This window comes from Vombatus ursinus, unplaced genomic scaffold (genome assembly GCF_900497805.2).
Source record: "Vombatus ursinus unplaced genomic scaffold, bare-nosed wombat genome assembly UNPS02014867.1, whole genome shotgun sequence".
NCBI classification, from domain to species: Eukaryota; Metazoa; Chordata; class Mammalia; order Diprotodontia; family Vombatidae; genus Vombatus; species Vombatus ursinus.
Window position 1 is genome coordinate 2,522,963 of NW_020954645.1, and position 22,897 is coordinate 2,545,859.

General features: G+C 39.9%; 1 protein-coding gene across 4 annotated transcripts in view; it reads left to right on the plus strand.

The window, feature by feature from the left end:
• KLHL18 (kelch like family member 18) overlaps nt 1-22,897 on the plus strand; it is a 95,597-nt gene that overhangs the window by 18,366 nt on the left and 54,334 nt on the right. The window contains exon 1 of one of the 4 annotated variants that reach the window (XM_027842188.1): nt 13,986-14,164. The exons of the other annotated variants lie outside the window; for them this stretch is intronic. The gene's annotated coding sequence lies outside the window, so the exon portion shown is untranslated. Of the gene's footprint in view, nt 1-13,985; nt 14,165-22,897 lie in introns of those variants that run through there. 4 annotated transcript variants of the gene reach the window in all.

The window sequence follows — 22,897 nt, forward strand, 5'->3', positions numbered from 1 at the left end:
TGAAAGGAATGAACTAGTTGGCTGACCTCTTAAGTCCGCTTCCAGCTTTAAAATTCTGTGATGCTTGAGCTTTGTTTCATATAATCTTAACTCTTAAGAGAATAACCAGGTATTTTTTTTTCTTCTCACTATAATTTTATGGGGAAAAAAGAAAACCAACTAATGGAGATTTATTTTTAAAACACGTGACTACTCACAGGACACATCATTCAAGAAATGACTTATTAGGCACTTACTGTATTTTTCTCCTTTCAATTTTTCAGTGTAGAAGTGTTGGATGACCATTGGTCATGTTGACCTTGAAGTGTTGTAAGATGCTCATTTTAAGAAAGATTTACTTGTTTCATATACTGTAGTAATTAAGGTAGGAAAGGTTACTAACATATTTTAGGATGGTTTTTGATATAGAATTGAATACTAATACTAAATCATCTTCCTACTGAGTAACACTTTAAGGTTTATAAAGCACTTTGCCACAAAACAACCTCGTGAGGGCAGTGGTGCAAGTATTCTTATCCCCATTCAGTAAATGAAGGAACAATTGGAGGCTCACTGAGAGGGCAGGTGACTTGTTCAGGATCATGCAGGTAGTAACTGTAACAGCTAGAACTTGAACCCAAGTTTTTTTAATCCAAGACAAGTGCTGTTTTTACAACAGTAAAGCTGCCCAAAGGTTAACCTCTCAACTAAAAATCAATTAAATAGAAAAAAAAATACCCAAGTATTTCAAATAATTGAGCTTTTATTATACTTAGCTATTGTACAGTATGGGGGAGAGTCTACAGAAAACTTGGAGAAAATCAGAATGCTTGTTGCTCAGGCCTTTGTCACTTTGCTGTCACTGGGTACTGGAAATAGCTCTCCCCATCAAGTCGCCAACCCTTCTTGCTGCTGACTGTGCACATTGCACAAATGGGAATCATTATCTCTAGTCCTTGTAACTGAGGGCTCTTGTCCTCTCTTCTGTCTCTTTCTCCTTCAGTTCCTTGGCATTGTCATTCGACCTACTTGTATAACCCAGGGACCCCTGGGCCTTGCCATCCTCCCAGCCTCAGTGTCCTTAGAATTTTTGGACCTTTCCATTTTTCCCCCATTTGAACTTTCTGTTTTGTATTGTCCCCCTCAGTTAGAGTATGAGTTCTTTGGGAGCACGGACTGTCTCCATTTTTCTGTTTAGTGGTTGGCACATAGTAAATGCTTAATAAATGCTTTTTTATTTCACTTCTGGAAGTTATCAAAGATGATCTGTAATATGTTTAGTCTATCTGTTGCTGGGCTGACATAGAACTAGATCACTTTCATAGGTAATCTCTAAGGTCTTTTCCCCCTTGAAATATCTGATTCTGCCCTTTGATTCCACAGGGAAATCATTGATCGCAGAAAGTCAGAACTGGAAGACACCTTGGGAGTCACCAGTCTGGTCACTTCATTTTACAAATTAGGAAATCAGGGTCTTAAGAGGTTACATGACATATCCAAGGTCACATAGTTAGAGAGCCCTGGGACTTAGACATAGATCTTCTGAAAGGCAAGTGCTATTCCCACCACCACAGCCAGGCTCTTGTTCTGGTGCTTCTAAACTCACTCAGACATCATCATTCCAAGGATTGATTGTACCCCTTAACATAAGCCAATTTCTGTGAGCACCTTTCATTCATCCCATCTCCATTTTCAAACAGAACAGTGCCCTTAGAATTTGTTCCATTCCTTTTCTAAAGTGTGGTGAAAGGATGGGGAAGGAGATAATTGATTTTTTGTTCATCTGCTTAAAATTTTGCATATATTGGGAACCACAGGGTAAGAGGCAAGTTGGGTCTGCTGTGGGTCTGCTCCCAACATAGGTAGAAACTAGAAGGTATCAAACTATCATGAAGGAAGAGTATATTTATAGTACTATTGCTGCATGTTCGCTGATATTTTGAAATCTGAAATTTTCTCAATAGAAGCTTATTGACTTGTTGCCGTCATTCGTTGCAGCAGGCATTCTTCTCTCTCTCCATTGGACCTCGTGGCTGTTTTTCAGTCATCCTAAAAGAACCAGCATAGCAGTAGAGTACTGGATTTGGAGTCAAAGGCTTTGGGTACACACCCTAAATCTCCTTCTTGCTACCTCTGTGACCCTGGGCATATCATTAACCCTTCTTGTACTTCTTTCCTTATCTGTAGAACAAGAATGTTTAGAATAGCCTCTAAAGGTCATTTCCAGTCCTAACTTCTTATGAGGTTGATTGTGTGAGCTAGAGCCATTGTGGTTCTCCTGTGCTGCTGAGACTTTGTTCATTGCTCAGTTCCCTGCCCCACCCTGCAACGTGCTGTGTGTGTCCTGGCTTTGATGGCAGACTCCCAGTAGACAGAGAAGGCCTGGGATAGTCTAATGGCCAATGGACTCCTGAGATGCAAACATTAAGTTGTGACAGCCTGCAAGTTAGAGCTAGGTTCCGTGGATTTCAGCCCCTTATATTCAGTGCAACAAGTATTTATTGAGCAGCTTAAAATTGGCTCAGTACCTTACTAGGATAAGAAGTGGACCTTGCCCCCAAAGACCTTATCCTATGGACTGGGTAGGCTTGCGCCAATAAAGGTTCTGGTTAAAGTTCACCTGCCCCAGGAAATCTTCCCTTATCATACCCATTCTGAGCATATCTTGCATCTCTTTGAAGCCCTACAGATGTTTAATTTTTTGGAGAGTGAGAGGAATGGAAAGGAGAGGAGCTTTTTAAAGTATTTTTAATGCGTTTGGTCATTTGCATAATTTGTCTCCCCAGTCAGATGAAAAGCTCCCTGCAAGATTAGAATTGTGTTTCTGTTTATATTGTCATTCCCCTACCCAAGTGTCCAAGGCTTTGTATATATTAAGTGGTTAATTTATTTTCTTCAACTAATGTTCAAGATGGGCCTTTGATCAGACTCCAGTCCAAAGCCCTCTTCCAGAGGGGTCAGCCTTTCCTTAGCTCAGGGTTCTCTTATCATTACTTTGACACCCCAGGGTGTCATGTTAAGGAACATGCCAGCGACTGGATTGTAACGAAGTGTAGATCACTCAATAAAGCCAGGCGTAACTTGAACTCCAACTCTTGGGAAAATGTCATAGTGTAGCAGGTTTTTAAAAAGCGTACACGCTTGTTATGGACATTAGCAGTCCACAGGTTGAAATAAGTATCACTTTTCAGTGGTGATTTGGGTCAGTCAATCAAGCAACCTTCAATAAACGGTAGCACTTGCTGTGTGGCATGCATATGTGATCTGGTGATGGAAAGACAAGACCAAGTGCCCCGGCTCTCAAGACGCTCACAGATTGTCCCCCTGGCTGCCAGAGTGCCTGCTTCTTCTTTCAACCCCTGCTTATTTGCACAGAATAGCTGGTTAAGAAGGGTTTGTTGTAGTGAACTGAATTATTAAATGTGGTGATGGTGATGTTAACTCACATTTCTTTTGCTCTTTAAGGCCTATCCAGTACTTTCCTTATAACAATTTTGTGAAGTAGGTAATGGAAATACCATTCCCATTTATATACAAGAAGAATAAGGCTCATAGAATTAAGGTCTCACAATTAGTAAGTTACAGACCTAGGACTCAACGTCAAGTCCTATTTCCCTCTCATTCTAGAGTTCTTACTACCATATCAGGCTATTAAATAGACCCTTACAGCCAGCCCTAATGCACGTGAAGCAGTCTGGGATTGACTGGGCCCGTGAATGTAACTTTTGGCAGCTATGCACAGATTTCCTTTGCCTTGCAATTGCAAGTTCAAGGCCAGAGTGTTAGGAAGGATATCAAAAGTTCAAGGGACATGGCCATTGTTCCATGGTAACAGGAAAGGGATCAGCAGGGAATAGAGACAGTGTAGGTTGATGTCAGCAAGCCATAACAATCCATATTTATCAAGAATCTATTTATGTTCATGACACTACAAAGTGCTGTGGGAGATCCAAAGGTGAATCAAACACACATCCTTGCTATCACAGAATTTACTAGTTAATGGAGAGAGGGAAGATATAGAGAGAAGTTGGGGCAGTTAGGTGGTGTGATGGATAGAGTGCTGGGCCTGGAGTCAGGAAGAGTCATCTTTGTGAATTCAGATCTGGCCTCAAACACTTACTGGCTGTGTGACCTGGGCAAGTCACTTAACCCTGTTTGCCTCCGTTTTCTCATCTGCAAAATGAGTTAGAGATGGAAATGGCAAGCCATTCCAATATCTTTGCCAAAAAAAATCCCAAGTGGGATCATAAAGAGTCAGATGTGACTGAAACAACCGAACAGCAGCTCAGTCGAGGTAAAATATGAAAATGACTAGGGTAGGGGGTATCAGAGTAGCACCATGGAGGAAATAGTATTTGAAACTGGGCCTTGATGGATGAGTGGGAATCAGATAGGTGGAGCTTTGGGGCAAACGTTATCACAGGTAGAGGAAATGTAACATAAACTAAGATGTAGGCAAGAAACCAAGGGGGAACAGGTTTTGGGGAACAGGTAGTTGAAGCAAGGATTGACACCAAGGGCAGGTTAGGAGGAGGAGGTGGCCAGAAGCAGGGCCCGGTAAAAGCCAGCTGGTCCACACCAGTGGCACAACAAATAGAACGATGTTTGGGTTCCAAGAACAGTGCAACTGTCCTTCTTGCCCTGTTTTCAAACTCCTTGCTAGGTGTGAGCAAACCGAGTAGAAGCAGGGCTGATTTTACAGCTGAGGGTCAGAGCAGCTGCTTATGGCAGAGGGACGAAGCCAGAGGTGGAAACCTGCAGCCTCAAGGCCACATGTGGCCCTCTAGGTGCTCAAGTGCGACCCTTTGATTGAATCCAAACTTCTGCCCCTGCTGATCTGACAGTTGCCAGTCATATGTCTTAGGGGTCATTTGTTTTCCTGGCAAGGACAAATGTGAGTTTTGGTCTCCACACTTCACTTATTTATTTTTTCCCTCCTTCCACTGGTAATGATGACTCTTATGCAGGGATGTTGGTGCTTAGCCATGAATATATCTTGTGTTGCCATTGCATTTCCTGTCTTTCCTTTTGAATTATTTTCCTATTCCTTCCAAAGGATGCTGACCTACTTTTTTTTTTTTTTAAGCCCTTTAACTTAAGTTTCAATTTCAGGCAGCTCATTTTTTTTTCAGAGAATTTTCTATGTCTGATTCAGTCCCTTGCAATGTTTAGCTTCGTGCATTGCATGTTTGCTGTTCAGTGTTTGATCGTATCCAACTCTTCATGACCCTGTGGACATGGCATGGACTATGCCAATAGTGTCCATGGACTTTTCTTGGTAAAGATTCTGGAGTGGTTTGCCATTTCCTTCTCCAAAGCAAGCAGAGGTTAAGTGACTTGCCCAGAATCACACAGCCAGTAAGTATCTGAGACTGGATTTGAACTCAGGTCTTCCTGACTCCAGGCCAGCACACTATCGCCTGAGCCATCTAGCCATCCCAATATATGTATTGAACATAGATACTTAATAAACATTTGTCTGTTCATTTACCATATATGCCCAGCACATGGTTAAATGTTCTGGAGGATATGAAAGAAAGTATAAACTCCACAAGGAGTTTATCATACATTTGGAGAGACAGCATATAAGGGAATGAACCAGAGAACTCTGAAGCTTGAGTGTAGGTGAAATGGCTTGGTATGGATTGCTTATGTAAATGTGTAGCTATTTAGGAAAAAAGGAAAGATCAGGGTATATTGTTAGACTGAGAATGTTTCACCAGGATTTGGGCTTTGTGTTGAATCTGAAAGGAAGTTGTAGCATTTGGATTAATAAAAATGAGAGAATGGTGCTTTTTTTCCCTCTAGATTGCCTTTTCTGCTTGCTCATGCTGCTCAGGACAGAATGTAGACGTGGCACCTCCACTGTCATTGCCCCATCGTGTCGAGATCATAGAACTCACTCCCTAGACTGTCAGGGACAGAGATCCACATTGGAAAGTCATCAGTACAAGAGTTAAGGTGGAAATGAACAAGCTTCTACAAGGGTGGAGGGTAGAGGGAGATGAACACAGGACTTTAGTAAAAACCTCCAGCTAGGTGACGGGGGAAAAAAATCCAGCGAAGTAGCAGTTAAGAAGGAGAAGCAGGGGAAACGGGGTATTAGAAACTGGGAGAATGGTCCTTGTTACAGTGAGTAATTGAGGGGAAGCACTTGAAAAGGGAGTTTGGAAGAAGCAAGATTGAAGAACTGTAGGAGGGGAGACTTTCAAGAAAGGAATGAATGAATGAATGAAGCATTTATTAGGCGCTTACTATGTGCTAAGCACAGAGGGTACAGATAGGAAAGTAAGATAGTCTCTACTCTCATGGAGCTCACATTCTAATTGGGAAGACCACACAAATGGAAGGTTTCAGCCACAGGTCAAATGGAAAAGTCCTGTGGACCTTAGGGTGCAGCAGCAGAGCAAATGTTAATATCATTTCCATGGATAAAATAGTATCAGTTTCTGAGGTTGAACCATTTGACAGAGCCAAGGACTTTGGTGTCAAGAACTTTCCCTTCTGGTTCTTGGGTTGCCAAGCTGCCTCTCCACAAGGGTTGTTTCCCAGGATGATGGCTGAGGGTTGTGGGCTAGAAGCATTGGTATTCCTAAAGGACTATGTCCTTATGGGTGTGTTTGGGTATGCTTGAGTATAGACTATGCAAGTGGTGAGGAGATGGATGAGAAGGAAAAAGAAAAGGTCTTTGGGAATTTCAGAATTTAGGAGAAAGTTTGGAATTTCTTCAGTGAGAGATGGGTGGTCAGGTCTAATTTTGTAGTTGAGAAATACAAACTTAGAATTAACCAGATTTGCTTAGTTATGGCATTTTTTCCAGCAGTTCTCTTTAGCAGTTGTGTAAAAGTTAAGAATTGTTTCTTATATTTGATTTCAGGAAGGTAAGGTGAAAAATCTGTTGGCACCAGTTTACATAAAATCTGAGATGTAAGAGTTCAGTGAGGGTAACATTTGAGCGTTTGTCTCCTTATAGTTTCAGACAGGTCATTTTGCATCAGGTTTCACAATGGAATGAACAGCTCTCCTTCACAGTTATAAAGCAAGTATAATCCTTTGACTACCTTGAAAGGTTTTTCAGAAGTCAGGAGGAAGAGTCTGGGTGTCCCTCAGCTTGGCCTGTGCTAAGCCAGCAACTCACTTCTGAGTCTTGGGAGCCATTTGCACAGACCCCGTAGAGTTTTCCTTGGCAAATGCATGTGGTACGTTTCTGGAAGATGGTCTGGATTGGAATTTGAATCCTTACTCTGCATTAACTACTTGTTTGATGTGGATAAGTCACTTGACCTGTGGGCCCTGGGTTCCAATTTTTTTAGGCCTCTTATAAAATCAGGCATTTGAACCAGTTGGCCTGATCCCTGCTGGCTCTAAATCTGTGATCCTATGATTTGATCCAAGTTTGGGAATAAGCCCAATAATGAACATTGCTTTAGAATTTTTGAGAGGATTCTAAGACTGAGTTTATGATTTAATTCTCAATACATTTCTGGACTTAGGAGGAAAGATTAAAGGAGGTATAATTATTTAGTAGCTTTTAAAGTATTCTCAATGAAGAGCTTGTACACAGAGGATTAGGAATAATTGTTTTCTCTCTCTGTGAAGAACAATGGGGAATTGAGCTTAAATTGCATGAAAATTGCAGTTGTTTCACTTAAAGACCTTTTTGATTATAAGTAATTGAATATTATAGTAGGTACCATGAGATACAGTGGAATCTGTCCCTGGAAATATTTATAAGTAGGATTAACAGCTCTATGTCTTGGCTGACTTAGAGTTGTATTTGAAACAGGCACTGGACCAGATGGATAACTGTTGCCTTTTGAGAGTTCTTCAGGGTCCAGGTTGGGACCCTAAGAGACGCAGCATGGTACAGTGGAAAGACTGCTGGACTTGGAATGAGGAAGCCTGCCTTATAATCCTGGTACTGTCGCTTACTAGCTAGACAACAGTGGACAAAATTTCACTCTCTGTGAGCCTCAGTTCTCTCCTGCAAAACCCTCCCTTGAGGAAAGTCCTTGTGTCAGCCTTAAAGCTGACAAAGGTGCTGGAACATCACAGACTTTAGTGCCATGTGGCATTTTTTCCCCCCTGGTCATTTCCTCCTTGAATTCATCCCAGAGCATCTGAGCAATCTTGTGATACCTTGTCACAGCCGTTGTGAGAATTCTAGAACATCCTGATCCTTCTCCTTATCTTCACACACATACATACACCCTCACACTCCTAGCATGCATAACAAAATAATAGAGATTTGAAAACTTGGTACATTGAACTAGTTATTAAGCATAGTGAGCTCTCTGGTCTACATATAAGATACCGAAATTGAGGCTGTAGGAAAGAGAAACAGACTGACCTTCAGAAGATGACACTGAGATGTTCTGAAAGTAAAAGGGGCAAGATTTGATGGTGAGCTAGATGTCAGAAGTTAGGAGTGACAGGTTTCTTGGTTGGGGGGTGGGTGATGTAAGGGTATTACCCATTGTGATAGGGAGAGCTGGGAAAAGGGAGAGGATGAAGAAGTGGGGAGATAGTGTTGTTTTAACACATTTAATTTGAGTTGGTGTGGACTAAATGAAGGGGGAAATGCCTAAGAGGTAGTGGATTGGTATGTTGTTTGGGGCAGCTAGGTATCACAATGGATAGAGTGCTGGTCCTGGAGTCAGGAAGACTCATCTTCGTGATTTCAAATCTGACCTCAGACACTTACTAGCTGTGTGACCCTGGGCAAGTCACTTAACCCTGTTTGCCTCAGTTTCCTCATCTGTAAAATGAGCTGGAGAAGGAAATGGCGAACCATTCCAGTATCTTTGCCAAGAAAACCCCAGATGGGGTCACGATGAGCAATGATGTGTGTCTAATTCTAACTGAACAGAATAGTCATCATCAGAACCAAGACTTCCATGAATAAATAGCTAAATGAAATTCAAGTAATTAACTTTGAAACTTATCATTATATGAAGCATTTTTAGATCTTCCAAGTTCACTATAGAATGTTAGCTTTTTAAGGATAGAGACTTTTTTGTTTCTGTTTTTGTATTCCAGTGCCTAGCATCATGCCTTTTACACATAGTAGGTGCTCACTAAATGTATGGCAAATTGAATTAAATTAAGTTCCCTAATTTTAGCAATTTAGAAATCTTCAACTGAAGTGCAATCTCCTCTGTGAAGTCTTCTTTGATCTCTCTTGTCAGTAAAGGCCCTTTCTCCCTTGGAACTCACATTGTACTCTGTTTATACCTCTATAATTCTCTTTATATTATTGTGTTTTTCTTTTAGATTGAATATAGAAACCGTGACTTAAACAGGATATCTGCAGCACTAGGGACAGTGTTGTGCACTCACCAAGCATTTAATAAAAATCTGTCAAATGGCATCGAATTATTTTCCTTAGAGAGCAGGCCTCAGAATCAGGAAGACCTGAGTTCAGGTCCTGCCTCTGATACATACTGGGCTTTGTGACCTTAGGCAAGTCAATTAACTTGTCAGTGCTCTAGGCAGTTGTGCTGACCTACATTGGTAGAAGGGTTTTCCTTATCAGTGAAATCACACATCCATCCCTATCCCTGTTATCAAGGAAGTGACAATGAATTTCAGGTTGAGCTGTTTCAGTATACTGAAAAGAAAGTTAATATAGACCAACCACTTAATGAAAAACTCTGGGAAATAGAATCCAGCAGTTCTTCATGGAAGTCAGACCTGGTGACCTCCCAGATTACTGTCATATCAGGCTTTTCTTTCAGTCCTGACTGCTGAGATCAGCTCATCCTCAAATATTAGCTGTCCAATATTATAGCTTCCTGAAGACAAAAGACGTCTCTGTGCACCCCCACCTCTAACATTTCTGTTCTGAGAAGCCTCCATTGTTCTCTAAAGCTAATTAGCATTGAAGAACAGAGAAGGGGGAGGAGGGAGAGAAGCATTGTGTAACCTATTGTGAAGAATAAAAAGACAAATGGAGGTGGTAAGACTGATTAGAGTGCCATTTATAGCCTGAATAAAAAATGCCTTCTCTGCCAGCCCAGATTGTTTGACTGTAAATAATGAAAATCATTTCATTTAAGACAGCAATTTATCCTACAGTTGGACTCCTTTGAGATACTCCCTCTTTCTAATTCTGAAAATGTTGAAGGTTCCTTTTAGTACATCAGGAAAGTCAGGAAATACTGAAAGGGACAGCCCAGCATGACTGGGAGGGAGCTCCTGATCGCCCACTTAAGAGAAATCCCCTCTCCACTTTTAAAATGATGATATCCTGGTATCTCAGAGGTCTTGGGCGTAGTAACTTGTCTCTTTTTTTCCAAATTTGATGACCCTAACCTGAGTGACTATGGGCATGCCTTTTAATCTCCCTAAACCTCAGTTTGGTAATCCATAAAATGCAGATAATGCTAGTACCCTGCCTGTCTCACAGGCTTGCTCTAGTGGTCAAAGAATAAGAGCTTAAGTTTATGTGATGGTTTATTGTTTAAAAATCTCTTCACAGTACTTCTTAAGAAACAAGCAGTACAAGCATCATTCTATTTGATAAGGAAATGGAGACTCAGAGGAAAATGATTTTGCTGAGGTCCAGTGACTGGTAGGTAGTAGCAGTAGGGATGGTGACAACCAGGACTTGAACTCCAGTCTTCTGACTAGAAGTCACATATTCTTTCCATTATTCCATATTTGAAGGTATTATACAGATGTTAAGTAGAGATGTTATTTATATGATATTAGGTGGCAGGGATAGAACCTATCTTTATGTGGTAACATATGCTGTATGGCTAAATTCCTTGCCTTAAAACCTATATTGTCTATTATATCAGCTGCCTTAGGACTAAGGTCTCTTTGTAAGTTAACGCTTTTTAGTACCCTTACCCCCCAAATCTTTCCAGTGTTCTGGTCAGCTGAACCAGTGAGGGTGCCCACAGGGTATTGTCCCAATGCTTCATATCCTGAAAAGAATCATTTATGTCTTCTGTTAAAGTTTGTTGCTAGGTCTTTATAATCCCTCAGAACTATAACCTAATGCTATTTCCTACTCTTATTCTTTAGGCTACTGCTGATCTTATTAGTTGAAGGCTATAGAAATAGTGGGAATTTGGAAATGATACCTCTTCTGACCCCATCAGGAGAGAAGCATAGAAATGAGTAGCAACCACCATACTACCTGAGTGTAGGAGGTCAGATTCATCATGGCTAAGACCATTACATTCTGACTTTGTCACTGTGCTGCTCTGCTCAGCAAACTGAAGGCTTGGCAGGTACCCTGTATAAACACGTATTCTGTTAGAGCAGCAAAAAGAAATATTGGCAGATATACACTCTAGTCTTTAGGCAATAAGGGATTTATTTTTTTATTCCAAGAAAAGATAGGTACAATCCAGTAGTAACAACAAAAAATGCTGAATGAAGGATCTGACCTAAAAATGAATGATCTGCACCAAAATGGATGGATACTCAAAAAAGATGAATGTTCAAGAGAGACTGATCCCTCTTGACTCTAAAATATCTAGATCACTCTAAAAATTAACTCTAATCACACAATCTGGAATAATAATTTGGGGTGGGGAGCTATTATGGCTATAAAGGAAACTTTCAGATTTTAGATGAACATGTACAAAAGACTGAGGGAAGGACATCTAACAAAGGACAAATATAAAATATTGGCACGAACCTAAAAGAATTAATTGTGTTCAAGAATGCTAAAACTCACACTGGACTGAGGCATGTGAAAAAATCCTAAAAACAGTAGGTCTTTTTGTTTTGTTTTAGCTGTAGTAAGACTTCCACCAAAGTCTTCTTTTGATGCCTCGTGATAGGGAGATAACTGACTCAGGGTTCATGAAGGCTATATCAGTGGAACCCACACTCTGACCAAGCTGGAAGGTCTTTAACAGCAGGCCAGGTGATGGACTATATTGCTTCTGCCCAAGAATCAACCTTGCTAGACTCAGAGAGTTAACTAGGTGATGATTTTTTTCATCCACAACAATTTGTGAAAACCATTAACCAAAGTCTAGACAGGTTGCGATTTTATCAGTTGAGGAAGTTGTTGTTGTTGCTGTTGTTCAGTCATTTAGTCATGTCCAACTCTTTGTGACCCCATGGACTATAGCACACCAAGCCCTTCTGTCCTCCACTGTCTCCTGAAGTCTGTCCAAACTCATGTTCGTTGCTCCCATGACACCATCTATTTCATCCTCAGTCGTCCCCTTTTCTTTTGTCTTCAATCTTTCCCAACATCAGGGTCTTTTCCAATGAGTCCTCTCTTCTCATTATATGCCAAAGCTTAGGCTTTAGCTTCAGGATTTGATCTTCCAATCAATAGTCTGAATTAGTTTCTTTAGGTGTTGTGATGAAGTACGTGCGCTGATAAAATCATGGATCCTTTAAGTATGGAAAATTGGAGGAAAAAAGTTAAAAGAAAGAGGTCCACAGCTTGGAGCAGGTGCTATACTGTCAATAGATGATAGAGAGAAAGCAGAGCTACTTAATTCCGATTTTGCTTTTATCTTGTCCTCCAAAAAGAATGATATCTAACTGGAAGCCTCATTTAAATTGAATTGAAGGCCAAGATGAGAGAAAAAAATAACATCACCACTTCAAATGAGATCAGGTCTTAGTATTCAGCTGAATTATATTTATATATCTTTATGAAAAGAACTTGCAGATATGATTAAGGAAGAAACTAGTAACCAGTTTGGGGAATCTGGGAAATCAGGTAGAATGGAAAGGATAACAGAAGGCAAGAAGAAATGGACAAATGCCTCTTTTTCATAAAAAGGAAATTTGAGAAACTATACAATGGGTAAGATTAAAGCTGATCTCCAACACAGTTATTGACTTTCCCCTGAAGATACCACATAACACTGTTCTGTCCTTCTCTGATGCACTTACTGTGTTGTGTGTATTATATGTAGTTCTCCATGTGTCTTATTCAACTGTCAGCTACAGAAGGGATCATATCTAAATTTTTATATTCCTCCATGTGTAGAGAAAGCCCTCAGTGAATATTGTGGGACTGGGATCTTCTTAAAGATGTAGACTTCTTCTAAAGATGTATATCTTCTATAATCCCCTTTCTTTCCTTCATTCTGCAAGTATTTCTGAACATTCACTGTGCTAGGCACTAGAGATACAGAGACAAAAACAACAGTTCCTCCCTCTAAAGAGCTTATGGTCTAGAGTTTCTTGGACGGGAAAGTGACATGATCAAACCTATGCTTTAGGAAAATGACTTTGGCAGTGGTGTTGAAGATGCTTTGGAGAGGGATGAGGCAGGAAGACCGTTTAGGAGGATATTGCGGTAGTGCAGGTGGCAGGTGATGAGGGCCTGAATTAGAGGTAGAGAGGTCCTGTGGGAGAGGAGAAAGGGATGGATCTGAGAGATGTTATAGATTTAGAAGTGACAGAAGTTGGCAACCGATTGGATATGTGATATGAGGAAGAGGAAGGAGTCAAGCTGGACTCCCAAGGTTGCAAACCTGTATGACTGACACAATTATGGATCCCTTGACAGGAATAGAAAAGTTAGGAAGAGGAGTGGGTTGGAGAGAAAGACAATGAATTATGTTTTGGACTTGTATAGAGTATGAGGTGCCTATGGGGCATCCAGTTGGAAATGTTCATTAGGTAGTTGGTGATTTGGGATTGGAGTTTAGCAGAGAGACTAGAGCTTGATGTGTAGAACTGGGAGTTATCTGCCCAGAGATTATGATGGAACTTAGTATAGTGCTAGGCCCACAAGTCCTCAGTAAATGGATATAGCTTGATTGATAGTTTGTCACCCAAAAGATTGCCTGACTCCATAGTTTTTTCAGGAGCAGTGAAAACCTGGTGGGCATCATAAATGAGAAGCACCTGTTCTTCTCTCTTACTAATAATAATGGCTTGCATTAATTTAGCTTTTTAGTTTGTAAAATGCTTCCTAGAAACCTGACAAATTCGGTAAAACAAATGTTGGTATTTCCATTTTACAGGCAAGTAAAACTGAGTCTAAGAGATGATAAATGGCTTGTGCAGATCACACAGCTGTTAAGGATAAAAGCCAGTGCAGAAACCTAGCTTTTCTCCCGTCAAGTAATTTTGCCATTGTGCTGCCTCCCTGTATGAGTCAAGGCCTGACAAGAACAAGTTCAAAATAGTATTCTTTCTGGATGTCCGTCTGTGTAACTGCATCGGAAGGTCACAGGATCTTTTCCCCCAAGTGAGTAGTCTGTTGCTATTTAAATCCCCTTCTTAGTGCTGACAGGAATTAATATTAAAAAAAAAAAAAACCAACAACAACAAAAAAAACCTCTTCAGTAACAATTGTTTCCAGCTCCATTTCTCCACTCATAATCCCTTAACGCGATTTTCCTTCTTGGGTATAACCAGCATACTGAATGTTTAGCCTTTCCCTTGACTAGTGCTTGTCAAGGTGCAGAGGAATCCCTGTAACACATTGCTCATGTTGACCCCAGGGTACGCCTGGGGTAAAGTACAAGGAATGGAATGTCCCCTGATGTTCCCATGGAAGGAAAGTTTAAAGAAAGCAAATGATGGTATTAAGCTGCGGCAGAAGTGCTTAGAGATTTCTGGCTCATTAGCTTGTGCTGTTCTTTGGCTCTCAGCTCTCACAGTTCACATGGTAGACATATTTTAAAATGGTTTGACCTTTAAAGGTTTGCCTCTGTGATCTCTAGGTGTTTATACAACATTAGTGAGTGCCTTTTGATTAATAGTAGCCATTGACTACTTTTGTGGTGTTTTTGAGGACGTTATGAAGGTAATTACTTTACAGGTATTAGTTGGACTAAATGTGTTACCATGGGCAAATCATTTAACTTCTGTTTGCCTCAGTCTCTTCATCTATAAAATGGGGATAATAATAGCACCTCCCTCTCAAAGTGGTGGTGAGGATCAAATTAAATAATATTTGTAAAGCACTTAGCACGGTGCATGGCACTTAGTAGAAGTTATATAAATGTTATTATTTTATTTTAGGTGACCTCTGTGGGCAGTTCCAACTCTGTGATTCTATAATCTCATAATCCCTTTGAAGTGTTACCCTCAGGGATAGTCAGTACTTTCTACAATGTTCCATTTTGAGAATCTGAGGCCCTGTAAGGGTGAGCTAGGACTGAAATTAAAGTAAGCAAACTCCCAACGCAGTGCTTCGAGGATTGGTCCTCCTTGGTCATTTCAGACATTCACATTTACATTCTGGTGACTGTGACCCATTTGCTCAACTGGAAACAGTATTTGATACTAAAGCTGTAGTTTTGAGCCCTGTAAAGGCCATTTCTCTTTTTTCTCTTCCATTACTTTTTGTTCACCAAGTGTATATTGTATGCTTACTATGTGTCAGACACCGTGCTAGGTATGGTAGAGGGGATATAAAGATGAATAAGACTTGGTTATAAAAATGTATCCCTTCTTTTACCCAGACATCTTGCCAGTTTTGTGCTTTGAGACACATCACAAAGACAACTGAGTGGGTGAGTGTAGATGTATCAGCATAAAACCAGGCCTACAACTGGAGCAACAATTCGAAACACATCCCCTAGTTTTGGGAAAACAACATTGTTTTTTTTTATTATTAATTTATTTTGATTTTATCAACAATCACTTCCATAAGCTTTTTAGTTTTAAATTTTTCTCCCCTTCCCTTCCTTCCTTCCTCCCCAAGAAGGCATGCAGTCTGATATAGGCTATACATATACATTCCTCTCAAACATATTTTCACATTAGTCATGTTACAAGGACGAATTAGAACCAATAGAAGGAACCACAAGAAAGAGGAACAAAACAAAACAGAAGAAAAAAATAGCAAATAGCATGCTTTGATCTGCATTCAAACTCCATAGTTCTTTCTCTGGATGTGGATAGCATTTTCCACATGAGGCCTTTGGAGATGTCTTAGATCTTGCATTGCTGAGAAGTGCTGAGTCTATCAAAGTTAGTCATCGCACAACGTGACTGTTACTGTGTACAACGTTCTCCTGGTTCTTTTCACTTCACTCGGCATCAGTCCATGTAAGTCTTTCCACGTTTTTCTGAAGTCTGCCTGCTCATCATTTCTTATAGCACAATAGTTTTCCATTGCATTCATGTACCACAACTTGTTCAGCCATTCCCCAATTGATGGGCATCCTCTCAATTTCCAATTCTTTGCCACCACAGAAAGAGCTGCTATGAATATTTTTGTACATGTGGGTCCTTTTCCCATTTGTGTGATCTCTCTGGGATATAGCCTTAGAAGTGCTGTTTCTGGGTCAAAGGGTATGCACATTTTGATAGCCCTTTGGGCACAGTTCCAAATTGCTCTCCAAAATGAAAACAACATTCTCTTGACATGTAAAAGAGACGTTTAGTTCTCAAACTCTCCCATGGCATGATTTATCTTTGATGGACTAGTCATCCTTCTTTCTAGCCACTCTAATAATCCTTTCCCTTTTTTCCCCTCTCTCTTTCTGCTTTATTTTCAAGTGTGTAGAGCACTGCTCTAAGCACTGGGGAAGATACAAAGATAGGTAGGATATTTTCTGCCTTTAAGGAAATTGGTCTAGGATTGAGGAATAAATATAGTACACATTAGCACATGAGAAGAGCGCAAGGATATAAAGGAGAGGTGATTAAATTGCTCTTGTTTTCCTTCCCATCTCCAAATGTCTTTGTGCTGATTCTTGGGGACTAGATTCCCTCAAAGGTCTTTGTTTACTTTGGGATCCGTGTAGGCCACAGCCTAAAAACTGTTAGCGTATGCTTTGCCCTTTGAATATGGTATAAAGTTCTTCATTCAGCTCTGAGTTCTTTTCCTAGGAGAGGGCTTGATAAATTGCTCCAGATATTTTCCTATTCTCTTTGCTAGGAAGGGTGTACTCATTTGGAAAGGCAAAACCTACATTTTTCTTACCCACCAGTTACCTCAAAGCCAGATGTCTGGGTGCCCAAGTCCAAGGACCACCCAACATTGCTTTTTGTTCTCCCACTTGGTATTCTGCCGTCATTTTTCTTCTTGATCTGACTTCTGACTCCTGGCTTTGCCTTCTTTTCATCCTATGGTCTCTTGTGTTCTATAGAGCAGAGGTTCTTAACCTGTGAAATTTTAATACCTTTTGATAACTATTTCCATTTCATTGGTTTCCTTTGCCATCCTATGTATTTTTTAAAAATGCATTTGAAAACATCATGCTGAGAAGAAGTCCAAAGGACTTACCAGATTAAGAAGCCCTGCTACAGAGTATTTAAGATACTGTTTCTTAAAGACATGCTTCTAAGTAGCTCTAAGAAGATGATCATAGAGGGTGTAGGGATGCTGTGAAACACCCTGGCAGATTACCAGGGAGATAGGGAGAAGTTATTTGAACTCAGTCTGTATTCTATCCATTGTGTAGACAGGGAGAAGTGTTTTGAACCGTGTCTGTGTTCTATCCATTGTTCTTTCCTAAATACTTCTTTTCTTCGAGGATGTATGAAGTGAATCTTCAGCCAGCTAGTTTTGCCTTATTTTGAACTTAAATCTGACACTGCAACTTCCGCTTGTTGTTCCTAGTTCTGCCCTTTTGGGGCAAGCAGAATGAATCCAGTTCTTCTCTACATGGTAACCCTTCAAATACCTGGAGACAGTAATCAGGTCGTTCCATCTGTCCATTCCTCTTAACCCAGCTCAAATCTCTTTCAGGCTAAAAACATACCGGTTCTTTCAGCTTATCCTTGTATGACATTGGCTCAAGGAATTTTACCATCCTTGTCACCTTTGGATGTTCTCTACCTTGTGAACATCTTTCCAGAAACGCAGAACTAAAGTCAGTCCTCCAGATTAGGTCTGACTGGGCCGGCTTGTGTGCTCTGGACACTGTGTCTCTCCATCGGGGATAGCTGTTCTTTTGGCTGCCATGTTTTACTGTGACTCATATTGAACTTTTAATCCACTAAACCTTAGGTCTTTTTCATGGGAACTCTAGTCTGCCTGCACCTCCCCATTTTACACTTGTGAAGTTGATGTTTTTGAACCTACGTAGGATTTTCTATTAATCTTTGTTAAATTTTATCTTACTCGACTTGACCCGTTGTTGATATATCATTGAATATCTCTCAGCATCAAGCACAGTGTGAAATGTGAAGAACAAGTGCTGGAGGACAACATGGCATGTAGAAAGGGCAGTGGACTTAAGAGTCCAAAGCCTGGAACTGGGTTGCTAGGCTGGACATTTCCATCTCTGTAGTGCTTCAAGAGTTTCAAAGTGCTTTCTTCACAACAACCCTGTGAGATAAGTAGTGCACCTGTCACTCTTCGAGTCCCTCCCCTGACATGTAGTGACAGTATGACTCTGGGGCAGTGACTTAAACTCCCAGTACCCTAGGTAACTCTCAAGGACTATGAGCTTTTTGTTTTTTAGTTAGAACCACATTGATTTATATATGATATTATAAGAAAAGTATAGAAGAGTAGGGTAGCATGGTATGTTTGTTCTTATTCAATTTTATGCACTTGTAGTAAACCATATTTATTTGGTTTAGCCATCATATGGGTATAAGTGGACAGAAAAATATTTACTAACTTTAAGAAATGTGTATGTGACAAGGACATTTACTTAAGGTAGTAGAAAAATAAAGAGTAGAGGTAAAACAGGCAGTTGACCAGGTTTTGGCACCATGCTTAGGGTCAAAAGGACTTGGGATTAAGACCACAGTGGAGCCAGAAGGGCTTAAAGCTTCAGGCAAAGGCTTAGTGATGCCTTGACCCAGAACTCACACTGAAAGGAAAGCCTCAGGCCCCATACCTTGCACTGAAAGATCTCAGATATCAGACCTGACCCAGAATGGAGTACATGTTCAGGTGTGGGTTAGCGTCTTAAAAAAATTTTTTCTTAAATTAACAAAAACTTATTTTATCTCTATTCTACCTCCTTTAAAAAAGAAAAAGAAAACCTGTATGGAAAAATATACATAATAAAGCAGAACATATTCCCACATTGTCCATGTCCCAAAAATATGTTTCATTCTGCAACCTGAGTCCATACCTCTCTGGTCAGGAGTTTAAGACTATAAATTGTGAAGCAGGTGCCAGCCTGCATTGTTAGTGAGAATTGCCTCACTAGCAAGTTCCCTGTACCAATGGAATATCACATTCAGTTCCTTTTATAGATGAGGAGACTGAGGTTGAGAGAGTGTGAAGTAGGAGTAGAATTAAAACCCAGCTCTTCTAATTCCACTACATCACCCCACCTCTCAAATAACAGTGTTCTGAATCCTTAGTTCATAAGCTTATTTTGAGGAAAATAATTTGTAATTCTTAATGGGATATCAAATTATGAACTATCAATATTATGTAGCACATAGTTGGCACAAATAATTGTTTCAATGAATAAATGAATGGATTTTCACTTACTAGTTTTACCATCCTAAAAACAAATCATTTTCCTGATTCTTTCCGTTACCCAGTGTCTTATAGAGTGTTCCTAAATTGTGTAAACTTACTTTACCTACTAATCTGAAAAACTTCTTCCTTCTACCTCCCACTGTCCAGATCATAGTGTAAAAAATGATGAGGAAGGAAAGGCTGTCTGGATTTGGGGTTTGTTAAAGCAAAGTTCTAAGTGATTATTGCCTCTTTTTAAAATGGAAGTGGTTTGGGCTTTTCCCTTTAAATTGATTTTTTTTTTCCTTTGCAGTGAATTCAGGGGTGTTGTATATGCCTAGGCAATCCCATAATTGTCTTTTATTTGCTCTGCAGACTTTATTCACTGCAAATTTTCCAACTGTGGATAAATCATTGGTTCTGACACGCTCACTAGTTAAGTGTGAGTGTGAGTGGGGGCACTAAATGTATGTTTTGTACATGGAAAGGTAATCCAACTTGGTAATTTTCAAAAACATACTTGAGTTTAGGTCTGAATTAGAGTACTGTGCTTGATGGGAATCAGAAACGTTTCTCTTCTTTTTTAACAGAAAAATTGAACTTTTAACATGTTGCCTAACTCTCATTATCTTAATTATTTGGATCAAGCTTGATGTACTAAGATTATAAAAAAATTTTAAAGTCAAGAGGCCCTGCATAAAAGCACTTTTGATCATCAGCAAGCAATATTAAGTCTAAACAAACATGGGCAACAATTCGACAAACTTATTAAAAACAAGTTTTGTACAGAACACTGAGTTTGATGCTGGAGGAGATACAAAGCTTAACTAAGCTCTGCCCTCTCTGAGCTCAGAGTCTAGTAGGGGAATATGACTTACATAGAACTTTTTAAAATATGCTGTAACATAAAATAACATTGGTGCAGGACAAAAGTTCTGTGAGAATTATAAGGCGGAAAAGTCCACTACAGACTGGAGAGTTTAGGAAAGGCTTTATGGAGGAGGTGACATTTGGGTTGGGCTTTAAAAGATAGGAATTCAATAGGCAAAGAAGATGAGGGAGAATATTCTGGGCATGAAGAACAGAGTGAACAAGGTAAGAGCTGAGAGAGCACAAAGTATGTTCTGGGGATAGAGTACTTAAGTTTGACTGTAGTATAGGCTGTGGAGAGGAGTAATAAGAGATAAGTATGTCCAAACAGGCACAGAGGTGCCAGATTGGGGAGGGCCTGGAAGCCAAAGTGTTTTGGCAATAAAGAGTCACTAAAGATTTTTGAGTAAAAGAGGGGCTTGAATTAATCTATAAGTAAGATTATTCCATCAGTAATATAAAGGCTAGAACAGGGAATGGGAAGACCTGTTAGATGGCTGTTGTAGTAATCCAAGCAGGTGGTAATGAGGGCCTGAACTGGAGTGATGGCCATGGGAATTCGAAGAAAGGAACACATTCAAGAGAGACTGAGGAGATAAAATTGACAGGACTTGGTTGCTGATTGTATGTGAAAGATAAAATTAGTGAAAAAGTCAAAGATAACACCAAGGTTTCAGACACGGAAGACATATGTGAATGGTGGTTCCACTGATGGGGACATGAATTTAAAAGAAGGAGCAGATTTGTTTTCCTACTAGTTTGCTGCTGAATTTTGCTACTGGAAGTCACCTGTCCATACTGAATCCACTAAAAATTAGAGGAGCTGATGGAAATACAAGTTTCAGCTGGGTCCTCAGTGGTGCAGCACGGTGGTCTTTTCATTCTTCTCTGTGTGACTATTACACTCCCCACAGCTGTTGTTCTAAACTTTTTTTCCTAAACCCTTCTCTCTCTCCCTCCCTCTCTCCCTCTCTCCCTCTCTCCCTCCCCCCCCAGCAGAGGGCCTCATCTCCTACCTTACTGAGAAAATCAAGACCATCTTGTCATAAACTTCTTCCTCTTCTTCACTTTAGAACCCCTTTACATTATTTTCCATTCTTTCCTCCCTTGCACTATCAAACAAAGAGATATTCCCTTTCCTTACAGAAACCAGTCCCACTACTTGTGCCCTTGATACCATTTCTTCATATCTCCTCCAGCACTTTGCCTTTTTAATATCCCCTCAGCCCTCACTTTCAGTCTCTTCTTATCTACTCAGTCTTTCCCTACTGTCTGCATACATGCCCAGCTCACATCATTCCTTTAAAAAAACAAACGAAAACCCCTTTACTTGATCATGCTATCTCCTTCAGCTTATGTCCTGTATCTCTCCTGCTTTTCACAATTAAATGCTAAGAAGGATCTGTCTACACTGGTTGTGTCACTTCCTCATCTTGTACTCACTTCTCAGTCTCTTGCAGATTGGCTTCTGACCACATCATTCAACTGAAGTTGCTTTCTCCTAGATGACCAGTGATCTTTTGATTGCTAAATCCAATGGCCTTTTCTCAGTCCTCTTCCTTCTTGACTTCCTCGCTCCTTTTTAAAAAAAAAAATTTTTTTTAAAGCTTTGAGTTCCAGATTCTATCCCTCCTTCCCCTCCCCCTCCCCAAGACAGCAAGCAATCAGATATAGGTTATACATGTGCAATTATGCAAAACATTTCCATATTAGTCATTTTGTATAGGAAGACTTGAATAAAAAAAATGAAAGAAAGAAAATGAAAAATAGCATGCTTCAATCTGTAATCAATCAATATCAGTTCTTTCTCTGGAGGCAGATAGTACGCTTCATCGTTGTATTGCTGAGAATAGCTAAGTCATTCACAGTTCTTCATCATACAATATTGCTATTACTGTGTGCAGTGTTCTACTTCTGTTCACATCACTATGCATTAGTTCACGTAAGTTTTTCCAGGTTTTTCTGAAATCATCCTGCTTGTCATTTCTTATAGCATGATAATTTTCATTTACAATCATATACCACAGCTTGGTTAGCCATTCGCCAATTGATGGGCACCACAAAAAAGAGCTGCTATAAATATTTTTGTACAAATACGTCCTTTTCCCTTTTTTTGTATATCTTTCAGATATAGACCTAACAGTGGTATTGCTGGATCAAAGTATGCACAGTCTTATAGCTCTTTGGGCATAGTTCCAAATTGCTGTCTAGAATGGTTGAATCAGTTCACAACTCCACCAACAGTGCATTAATGTCCTAGTTTTCCCACATCCCCTCCAACATCCAACATTTTCCTTTTTTGTCGTATTAGTCAATCTGATAGGTGTGAGGTGGTACCTTAGAGTTGTTTTAATTGCATTTCTCTGGTCAATAGTGATTTAGAGCATGTTTTCATATGACTATAGTTAGTTTTGAATTCTTTCTCTGAAAATTGTCTGTTCATGTCCTTTGGCGATGTATCAATTGGAGATTGATTTGTATTTTTATAGATTTGACTCAGTTCTCTGTATATTTGAGAAATGAGGCTTTATCAGAGATACTTGTTGCAAAATTTTTCCTCCCGTTTTCTGCTTTCCTTATAATTTTGATCACATTGGTTTTGTTTGTTTGTGCAAAAAACTTTTAAATTTTATGTAATCAAAATTACCTATTTTACATTTTGTAATGCTCTCTGTGTCTTCTTTGGTCCTAAAATCTTCCCTTATCCATAAACTTGACAGATAA